Below are 11,609 nucleotides of genomic sequence, written 5' to 3' on the forward strand. Positions count from 1 at the left end.
TCTCGCATTTTTTAACGATGCCCTCTAGTCCTAGACCCCTGAACCAGTGAAAATAGTTTCTCTCTAGCGTTCCATCTGTTTCCCTTAATATCTTGGGGCGGGATTTTTACCTCGTCGGGTGGGCGGGCCCTGGAGTGGCCACAAAAACGCCTGCCACCTGCGATCGGGCCCTGACCGTGATTTCATGCTGGCCGGCCAATTAACCGGGGCGGGCGGGGGGGAGCGCAAGCGCTGAAGTGTGTGCATGCGCGGGGGTGCGCTCAGGGAAAGCTCCCTAAAGGCTGTCTCAGGGAGCTGGAGATTTTTAACATTACAAATAAAGAATTGAAAAATAAGGAAAACATGTCCCCTCAGGTGACTCTTGTCACACGAGCAGGGACATGTTAGAACTGGGTTTTAAAAGTTTTTAATTTTTAAAAATCACTGGTAAACCTCATCCCGCCCGTGGATGAGATTTCGCAAAAAATGCAAAGGCCGCTTGCTCCTATTTGCCCACCCACCAACAGTAAGGTTGGACAGGCGGGGAGAATTCAATTAAATTAACTAGTGAATGGGCTTAACAGCCCTCTTAATTGCTGGCGGGCGAGCTGCCAACTCCCGCCCTTGCCCACCAACCGAAATATGAGGCGGGGCGCTTGCCCGATGTCATCGCGCACTATTTCACGCTCGTGCGTGTCAGCTGCATGTCCGCACACCGAGGTGAAAACCCTGGCCTTGCACACGTCTATAAAATCATTGGTTAATCTTCTAGATTGCCTCGTTTGTGTAATTTTTCTTCGTGATTTAACCTTTGGTGTCAGGTATCATTCAGGTAAATCTACACTGCACTCCCTCCTAAGCCAATATATCCTTCCTAAGGTGTGGTAACCAGAACTACTCACTCAACTCCAGGTGCAGCCTAGCCAGAGCTATGTATAGCTGAAGCATGACTTCTCCCTGCTTTTATTCTAGTCCTCTGGATATTCCATTAGCCATTTAAGAAAAAAAATTCCCCTAAATTCTTTCATGGGATGTGGGCATCATTGACAAGGCCAACATTTATTGCCCATTCCTAATTGCCCCTGAACTGACCTTGCTAGGGCAGTTAAAAGTCAACCACATTGCTGTGGGTCTGGAGTCAAATGTAAGCCAGACCAGGTAAGGATGGTAGATTTCCTTCCCTAAAGGACATTAGGGAACCAGATGGGTTTTTACAACAATCGATAATAGTTTCATGGTCATGATTACTGAGACTAGCTTTATATTCCAGATTTATTAACTGAATTCGACTTCCGCCAGCTGCCATGGTGGGATTTGGACCCACACCCCCGGGGCCCATTAGCCTGGGTCTCTGGATTACTAGTCCAGTGACATTACCATTACGCCACCACCATGCAGCCATAACAGAAAGTGAATACTGACACAACAGTCATTATTCAGCGAGTCTTGTTTATGACATTTTAATGATATATGTACATGGACTCCCAGGTTTCTTTCCATCTTCACTGTTTTTAACTTTTCACCATTTAGAAAGAATTTTTGGAAAGACTTCACATTTGCCTAGATTGAAATAATCCCGGTCACCTGTTTTGCCCATTCACTTAATCTATCGATATTTCTTTAAATGCCATGCTTTCATTTACACTGCTTGCAAAGGTGGCTCCATTTGTGTCACTAGGAAACCTGCATATATGGTCCCAACACAGATCTTTGTGGGATGCCACTAGTCACATCCTGCCAATTCGATTAGCTGCCCATTATCCCTACTCTCTGTCTCCCGCTGCTCAGCCAATTTCCTATCCAGGTCAATAATTTGCCTTTAATTCCACGAACATCAACTATATTTAACACCGTCTTATGATGGGCATTATTAAATGCCTTCTGGATGTCGATATAAGTAACATCCGTAGACATCATACTGTCCACCACTGTAGTCATCTTCAAAAAATCGATCAGATTTGACAGGCATGACCAACCCTTTACAAATCCTTGCTGACTCTCGAGGCTCAGCTGAAAATTTTCAAAGCATTCAGTTAGTTACCCTTTCCTTAATTACAGACTCTAGCAATTTCCTAACAACAGATGTTAAGGCTAACCTGTCTATAATTCTATGGTTTCCCTCTGTCACCTTTCTTAAATGGTGAAGTGTCAGGCACAATTTGCCAACCTAAAGGAACAGTTCCTGAATCAGTAGCAATGGAAGTTTATAGTTAGGGCATCTGCAGTGTTCTTACCTACGTCCTTTAAAACCTTGGGATGAAAATCATTTGCCCTGAAGAGTTGTCACTCCTTTGTGCCATTATTTTCTTCATTACCATTATTTTGTTTATGCTAGTCTTGGTGAGTCCCTGTACTTGATTCAATATTAGTTTCCTTGGGATATCTGGTGTGCTGACCTCTTCTTCTACTTGTCACAATCTTGCAAGCTGCTAAGGAAAAGTCAGTAAAAGCTGCCAATGAAACAGTAAGCAGCTCACTTTGCTCCTTGTCAATGTTAAGACCCTAACTCATTACAGGTTAAAAATCCAGCACAGAGATAAGGAATTTCCATCGCAACAAACCTCAGGCGCAAAAAATCATCGACTTCTGGAAAAGACGGATTACGTTTTAAAAAATAAGTTGTGTCCAGCAATTGCAGTTTTACGTGGGCTTCAGTTCCACTCCTGGAACTTCAAGATCACCTTGGAAAATTTCTGCCGCAGGCATGGATACCAGCAAAGGACTCATAAACACTGAACTCTCAATTTTTTCACATTTCAGCATTGAACTTTAATTTGGCTAAGAAAGTAATGACCTCCGGTAGAACTTGTAAATTGTGCATGCTTGTGTGTGTGAGTGGGGGTCGCAAAGGTTGAGGTGGGGGTTTACCTTTCTATCTTTATCTGGGTGGGTTTTAACTAACCCCTCTTTGTTTTAAGCTCAGGAAAGCTTGCTAGACTCATTTATTTGCAATCAGCAAATGAATGGTTAAGCACAGACATTGAGTAAATACCTTCATCCTTCTAAATTCATTAAAAAAAACCCTGTTATGGTTAGACTTGGAGCGGTATGATAGGTATGTCATTTGTACCCCTTCTCATATGGCTGTAACAGAAAGTGAATACTGACACAAAAGTCATTATTCAGCAATTTCACATTTTCTTATTTTCATTACAAATGCCACCATGATCATTTTTTAAGGGGTCCACATTGCTCCTATCTAATATAATTGTCAGAGTTATTTTGTGTTGATTTTGATATCTCTTTGCAGTTTCTTTTCATATCATTAAATTGTGACATCTCAAAATCTCAGTTCCCATTTCCTCCATCACCCCCTACACCTCAACCCCCTCCCACGGCACCTTCCCATGCAACTGCAGAAGGTGCAACACCTGCCCTTTTACTTCCCCCCTCCTCACTGTCCAAGGGCCCAAACACTCCTTTCAAGTGAAGCAGCATTTCACTTGTACTTCCCTCAATTTAGTCTACTGCATTCGCTGCTCCCAATGCGGTCTCCTCTACATTGGAGCGACTAAACGCAGACTGGGTGACTGCTTTGTGGAACACCTTCGGTCTGTCCGCAAACATGACCCAGGCCTCCCTGTTGCTTGCCATTTCAACACACCACCCTGCTCTCATGCCCACATGTCCGTCCTTGGCCTGCTGCAATGTTCCAGTGAAGCTCAGCGCAAACTGGAGGAACAGTACCTCATCTTCCGACTAGGCACTCTACAGCCTTCCGGACTTAATATTGAGTTCAACAATTTCAGATCATGAACTCTCTCCTCCATCCCCACCCCCTTTCCGATCCCCCTTTTCCCAATAATTTATAATTTTTTTTTACAACTGTATTTTTTTCTTTTCCTTCCTATTTTTAAATTTATTTTGATCTATTGTTTCATCTCCACCTTTTAGCCCATTTCGATCCCTTCCCCCCACCCCACCTGCACTAGGGCCATCTGCCATTAGCTTGCTTCCCTTAATGCCCCCATTAGTACATCCTTTAGATAATATCACCACCGTCAACACCCCTTTGTCCTTTTGTCTATGACATCTTTGGCAGTCTCTTCTTGGCCTCCACCTATCACTGGCCCCCTATCGAGCTCTCCTGTCCCACCCCCTTCTACCAGCTTATATATCATCTCATTTCCAAATGTCTTAGTTCTGATGAAAGGTCATACGGACTCTAAAACGTCAACTGTATCCCTCTCCGCAGATGCTGTCAGACCTGCTGAGTTTTTCCAGGTATTTTTGTTTTTGTTCCCATTTCACAATCTGGTCTTTCGGCAGCCCAGTCACATTTGTGGCAATCTTATGGTGGGATCCTACTGGAAAGTCCTAGGTGTCGCTGTGACCAATGCTGGCTCTTTGAAAGGGAGACTTAATTATTTCCACTTTCCTGCTCTTTCCCCATAATTCTGCAAATTTCTCCTGTCAAATCTACAGCCAATTCCCTTTTGCAAGCTATTGAATCTACTTCCACCAGTCTTTCAGGCAGTGCTTCTCAGTTCATCACAACTTACTGTGTTTAAAAAAACTCCTCTCATTCCCCTCTGGTTATTTTGCTAATTATCTTCAATCGGTTTCCTCTAGTTACTGATATTCCTGCTGGTGTAAAGGTTTCTTGCTATCTACTCTAATGTTGAACACGTCTATTAAATTTTAATATTTTATTATTGACTACCAAGCTAGGAGAGTGTGCTTGTTAACGTCATATTCAAAAACAAGTTTGACAATAAGCTGAGCGGGAATGTGGAAAATAACTGCACCAGTGGGATATGTGCTTGCTCATTAATGTGTCTCGTTCGATGAGTCTCTAAGTAATTTTAGTATAGCAATGTTGGAGAAGGGCTTGGCATGAGGTCATGCAATGTCACCAGTATCGCTTCTGGATCATTAGTCAAAACTTAAAAATAAATCATCTTCCTCAAGTCAGGGATGGAAGCATGTGATATAGACACTATGGAGCAGCAGTCAACAAGCACATAGGGCTTATTAATGATAATGCCATGAAATGTAAATGGTTTATTGCTAGCACTCTCGCCTCTGAGCCAAAGGGCAGTAGGTTCATAAGTGTTAGCACAAAATATCGACTGTCATTTCCAGTGCAGTACTGAGGGAGTGCTACACTGTCAGAGGCGCCATCTTTAAGCCTAAGGCCCCTGCCTGCCCCCTCATGCAGGTTTTCAGAACCCACAGCACAGCTCAACAAAGAGCATGGAAGTTCTCCCAGGTGTCCTGGCCAATATTTACCCCTCCAACAACATCATTAAAATTAGTTTGTCTGGTCATTTTCATATTGTTGTTTGTGAAAAGTTGCTCTGCACAAATTGGTGCTACCTACATTATAGCAATGACTATACATCAGAAGTACTTCAATGGTTGTGATGTACTTTGGGATGCTTTGGCATGTGAAGGTTGCTACATTTACTTCTTTGAGTGGTGCCATGGCATCTTTTACATTCACCTGAAAGACCAAGCAGGGCATTGGTTCAAATTCCCATCGGAATGATGGCTTTCCTTTCAATGCTCAGTACAGCACTAGTATCAGGTAAAGTTATGTACTCAACTGTCTGGGGCTCCATGCATGCAGTGTGGGAAGGCCGACAGCGGGTCAGGAAGCTGAATGTTCCTGAAGTGAGCTTTGCCGTAGCTTTTTAGCCCAGCCATGGCATTAGCATCCTGCTTCTGAGTTACCTGACCAATCATGTGATAGATAAAGGCTCTCTATACAAAGGGACATGGGGGTCAGAACTGACCCATTATGGAACTGTCAGGACAGAGACAGCAATGATGGAGTGTCAATGTAGGGAAGCTGATCCCAGTTCTCAGAGGTATCTCTGAAGTTAATGCTGCAGGCTCCAAGGGCCCCTAGACAAACACTCTTCCCAGTGGACAAAAGGAAGAGGCCAGCCTCTTAGGCCAAGTAGGCATGGCTGGAAGGGACTCAGGAGGTCAGCAGGAAGAGTGTAGTATCCCCACACGGGGATACAGTGTTGAAAAAGGTTCGCTAGTCTCATTGGGGCAGGAAAGACAAGTGGAATCCCACATTCAAGTGTCAAACCCCACACTCTGACTTCCCCATAGTATTTCCTGCACAGCACTCCTCAGAGCTACACACTTTGCAACTCCACAAATTCCTCTCTCTCAAGGCACCTCCTCACATCCCCATTTAAACAGCCACTACTGATACTCTACTTCATTTTACTGCCACCTCATACTCATCGTTTACAGTCACCTTCCACAAATGTTGGTCTTTTCATCCCCTACATTCTCATACACATAATTCTTTGCTTTCTTTCCTTGCAGAAGAGAGCGCAAAACCAACCAAGGAAAAGCAAAGAACCAGGGGTGGGGTTACATCCCGTCTTTGCCAACCTGGAAGCTGTGGAGGAGGCGACGGAGATCAGCAAACAGGTGAGGTCCATGGCCGCTGGAGATGGAGAGAGAGAGTCTTCCAGATACCAGGTGACAGAATTAGGTATCACACAGCCAAATGGCCCACAACGCTCACTCATGTCCCCAGAACCTGAAATATGATCAACTGCACAATGTCAGCTCTTAAATCTGTTCCGCTTGTCAGTTCGATTTCAAGACTTTCATCTCTCACAGGCCCTTTAGACATGATACATAAACTGGAGCAGGATGAGGCTGAGAAGTCTTCAGAGGAGGTCATGTACTCTAAGGAAGCACCCTTACACAATTCACAGGCGCCCTCCAGCAGCTCAGATACACACACTTTATTGGGCCCTCTGTTGCCACAGGCTGAGGTATGTATTGCAGTGGAGCAGGAGCATGTGTTGGAGACAGTGACAGCAGTGGAGAGCCTCTGTCAGAGGGCCTCCAAGCCCTGCTCAGCTGGTCACAGATGTTGAGCCTCAGAGAAGATGGGCAGGGGGAGATCATCCATGAAGAGGACTATTCTGGAGCAGCAGAAAATCTTTGTGGTTCTGTCAGCATTTCCAGAAGCAGTACGCACTATTGCACCATATTATTAAAAAGGAAATAGAGGCACTGGTGAGGGTTCAGAGAAGAGGATGATACCAAAAACACAGGGGTATACATATCCGGAAAGGATTGACAGCTGGGTCTCTTTTCTCTTGAAAAAAGAAGGCTGTGGGATGACCTAGTAGAGGTCTTTAAAATTATGATAGAGTGGAAAACAGAGAGAATGTTTCCTCTTGTGGGGAAGAACATAATTAGAGGCCATCAAGATAAGATAGTCACCAAGAAATCCAATAAGGAATTCAGAAGAAACTTCATTACCCAAAGAATGTGGAACCCACTACCACAGGGAGTAGCTAAAGTGAATGCTATAGGGTCATTTAAGGGGGAACTAGACAAGTATATGAGGGAAAAAGGAATAAAGGGTTACGATTATAGAGTTAGATGAGAAAAGACTTGAATGAAGCATAAACACCAGTATGGACTGTTTGGCCGAATGGCCTGTTTCTGTGCCTTATATCCTATATAACCCTATGTAAGCCCATCTCAAGCATGAGTGCCATGGTATTTCAGACATTGGCACTGATGCCCACCTCCATGGAAAGAGCCAAATGTCCGTCAGCCTTGAGGGAAATGGTATGACCAGAGTAAAACATGAGCAATGGTGAGGTGAAAGGATTATTGACACTGGAATGTTTTATGTTGGGTTGGGGCATTGGTGTGTAATTTGGCTTTGTAGCCTCAGGTTATCTGAAGCGTATGAGATTGTTGCAGGCATCTCTGGCAGCCAGGAGAGACTGCCAGCACCCTGGCCTCATTAGGATCCTCCTCCTCCAAAGGTGTACGGCGGTCTTTACCTTACTGCTCCTGTAGGTCCCGTCCTCTCCGCTGCACAATGTTGTGCAAGGCACAGCAGACCACTACCATTCAGGACACCCTTGCTGGTGCAGACCAAAGGGTGCCCCAGACCTCTCTAGGCACCTGAATCACATCTTCAACAATCCAATGACTTGCTCAAAGACTGCTCTTGTGTCTATGTGGCTCCAACTGTACCTTCCTGGATGTCAGTGTTAGGATTTCTCACAGGTGTCATCAACCACATCCTTAGAAGGGAGCCCATGTTTTCAAGGAGCCATCGGCTGACTCTGTTTGGCGGTGGGAAGGTCTGTGGGAGATGTGACAGGTGCAGAATGAGGGCATCATGGCAGCTTCCAGGATATCGTGCACAAACACACGTGAATACGTTCCAGTGGTTACCTATCAGCGAAATATGGCAGGAGTAGAATCCCTTTTGATTGATGAATACTCTGGGCTGCCTGAGAGCACTCTGAATGTCACATGTGTGCGGCCTAGGAGTCCTTGGACCTGTGGGAATCCAGCTGTTGCAGCAAATCCCAGGACCCTCTCATTCTGATCGGCTTCATCGGCAGCAAAGTGGACGTAAGTGGCGGCCCTGACAAACATGGCATCGGTCATCTGGGAGATGCACTTGTGCACAGCAGGTTGCGAAATTCCACACATATCACCAGCAGATCCCTGGAATGAACCAGAGGTGAAGACACCCAGGGCTCTGGTGACTTGGATGACCACTGGCAATGTGGGCACACCTGGCCCACTTGGAAGAAGGTCTTGTTTTTTGAAGTTCCAGGTGCCAGCAATGATCCCTGTGGAAGCCTGGGTCTCCTGGGGCTCCATTGCTCAGTTATGTCCAGAAAGTTGATGCAGAGGTTGGGGGTATTGCCTTCTTTGTTATCCCCTCAGTCCTGTGGAGGGCAGGTGGCTGAGGGGAAGGCTGCTGCTGCTCCTTTAGGTGGTGCTCCTGCTACTGTTGGGATGCTGGTGTTGCTCATCCTGTAACCTCACCAGAAGTCCAAGGTACAGCTGCACAACAGCTGCAAAATGCGGATCAAAGTCACAAAAGTCCAAGGTGGCAGAAATTGCCCCGGAAAGCAACTGTACATCAGTGAAAGCACACCCCATGAACAAGTTCTATGAGCAAAAGCCTTTCACTTAGGCAAGGAAGCAGCTGTCATAGTTCACCATTTAAAGGTTTTCCATCCTGTAAATTTCACAGTGCTCACCGTGCTCACACCTTGTCGACTCTGGTGAGTTTCAGACAGCTCGGGAAACTCACGTGCTGGCAGTTAAAGCCAGGAAGCAGGGTTACACTTTCATTCAGTTATCCCTTTACATATTATAATCACTGTTACATTAGGTTTCCACACACTTCTAAACATGCACCAGTCACTGGGATGTTTTAATCCGCCACAAACACTGACATCCGGCTTCCTCACCTCCCAACTTGTGGGTTAAACTCCCTCTGGGGGCCAATGCTCTATCTAATTTTTGTTTGGCATGTGCGGGTGATTTATTTAAGTGCTCACTTATTTGTGAGGCCGCACACATGCAGTAATAAGGGGACATACTCACGCGTGACCTGCCTGGGGATTTTCAGGTTGCCACAGAGCTTACGAGGAACGTCGCCTGGGACTAGAATGCCCGACCAGTGATGGCAGCATTACCGCTGAGGCCCGGCTGGCACACAGAAGAGGTAAGTTGGGAAAATGTCTTCAAACTGAACCTTGATAGTGCGACACATGTTCGAACTGGTAAAGACAAAGTTGTAACTAACGTCAGGGGTTTTCACACAGACAATGCAGTTGGGTATTCTGAAATATGCGGCTGATCCTGCAGGTTAGGAGCAGTGGCCGTGAGGTTACTGGGCCACCCATCTGACCCTTTATAATCTATTGGTGTTTGCAGGCATGAGGTGGCGATTGCTCATTGTCTCCTGGCAGAATGTTGGCCTCTGGAGACATCAGGTGGTGTGTGACGCCTGGCAGTCTGTTCAGGGAAGCGCTTTAGGGATGTCCTCAAAGCTTCCCTGAAGAGGTCAAACATCCCCGCTGACTCATGGGAGACCCTGGCTTGTGACCAAGCAAAATGGAGAAAGCTCCCTGGGGAAGGCACCAAACCCATCGAGAGGCTTCGTCGGGAACATGCAGAGGTCAAGTTGAGGCGTCACAGGGAGGGCACCAAACCCCAAGCAACACATTTACCCAACCCTTCACGGACCACCTGCCTCGCATGTGGCAGAGTCTGCAGATGGCGCATTGGATAAGCCATCTCAGAACCCATCGAACCAGAGTGGAAGCAAGTCATCCTCGACCCTGAGGGACTGACTAAGAAGTAGAGTCTGTTCAGGGGAATAAGACCTTAAGGTCATTTGTATCTGTTTGCACAGTAGGAGCACAAAATAGAGCTGGTCACACTGGGTTTAGCGACATGTCTACAAATGTTCAAATTCGGAATCCCAAAAGTTGTAGAAAAGCAAACTTAAGTATGTTAGAAGATGTCAGTCGGTTCACCATGGTACTCAATGATTCATTTACTCGTAAGGAAGATAGTGGGCTAAGGAACACAGTGAGTAAGACACCACCCAATCACCTGCGGGATGTGGGCCCAAATCAAGCTCAGACTGACAGGACAGAATTGGGCTGTGCAGCATTTGCTGGTTTTTGACATACATGTCTATCTCACTCAGAGAGGTCATAGGAAAGCAAAGAGAAACATGTTAAACTGGTGCATTGGTTCTGTGGATTCCCACTAACTCTGGCTCAAGTCAGATGCAAGATGAGTGAAGATGCTTTGTGTGGAAGTGCTGTGCACTCCCAGTTTTTTAAAAAAAAGTTTTTTTGCGGTATGTAAGCATCGCTGGCATGGCTAGCATTTGTTGCCCATCCCTAATTGCCCTTGGCTGCCTTCTTGAACCGCTGCGGTCCATAAGGTTGTTAGGAATAGAGTTCCAGGATTTCGCCCCAGTTGAGTTCAGCCATTGTGGAGCAGTAATTGGTCAGGACAATTTTTCTAAGCACTGAGGGTGGTTTTGAGGGGGAAGGCAGATATGGCCTGAAAGAAAGAAACAATATGGGACTGAGAGAAGCATGTATTAAAAGCCTGGCCTAAAATTTTGGAAGATGCACTGAAGTGTCAGAATTGAGATATTACGGGAAAAGGGCACATCCCTTTAGTGCTTTGTATGTTGTCAGCTGTGGTTCAGTTCGTAGCGCTCTCAACTCGGAGCCTAGAAAGTTGTGGGTTTATGCCCCACTCTGCAAAACTTAAACACAATCTCTAGGCTGATGTGGTACTGCGGAACCCCAAGGAGTAGTGCTGCACTGTCAGAGGTGACGTCGCTCAGATGAAGCATAAAATGCAAGGCCCCTGGGATGAATGTAAGAGAACTTACAGCACTATTCAAAGAAGGGTATTTTGGGTGGTATTCTAGCTGATATTTTTCCCTCAGCCAACATTAGCAAAACAGGTTCTGGTCATTATCACATTGTTGTGCCCAAACTGGTTTCCTGCAAGAGTGACTACACTTTAAAAGTACCCAATAGGCTGTCAGGTGTTTTGGGTTGTCCTGAGATCACTATATAAGTGTATGTCTTTCTGGTTCCTTCATTAATGAGGCTTACTCATTAAAATGCTGTGACTTCTTTAATTAATACAGCTCCTGGAGCACAAAATTCACTCTGTGCAATTGGGATTGTGGGATTTTATTTCCAAAGAAAATTAATTGGAATTGTTGGGCTGTTGGGAGTTTTGTTTTGGTCTCTGATGATAGTGTGAGTGTTGACTCGATGGAAAAGAGAATAAAATCTGCCAGCGGTCAGGAATTTTGCAGAGCTACAGGGAAAGAGAAG

The sequence above is a fragment of the Cetorhinus maximus genome, chromosome 11, assembly GCF_964194155.1.
Source record: "Cetorhinus maximus chromosome 11, sCetMax3.hap1.1, whole genome shotgun sequence".
NCBI lineage: Eukaryota > Metazoa > Chordata > Chondrichthyes > Lamniformes > Cetorhinidae > Cetorhinus > Cetorhinus maximus.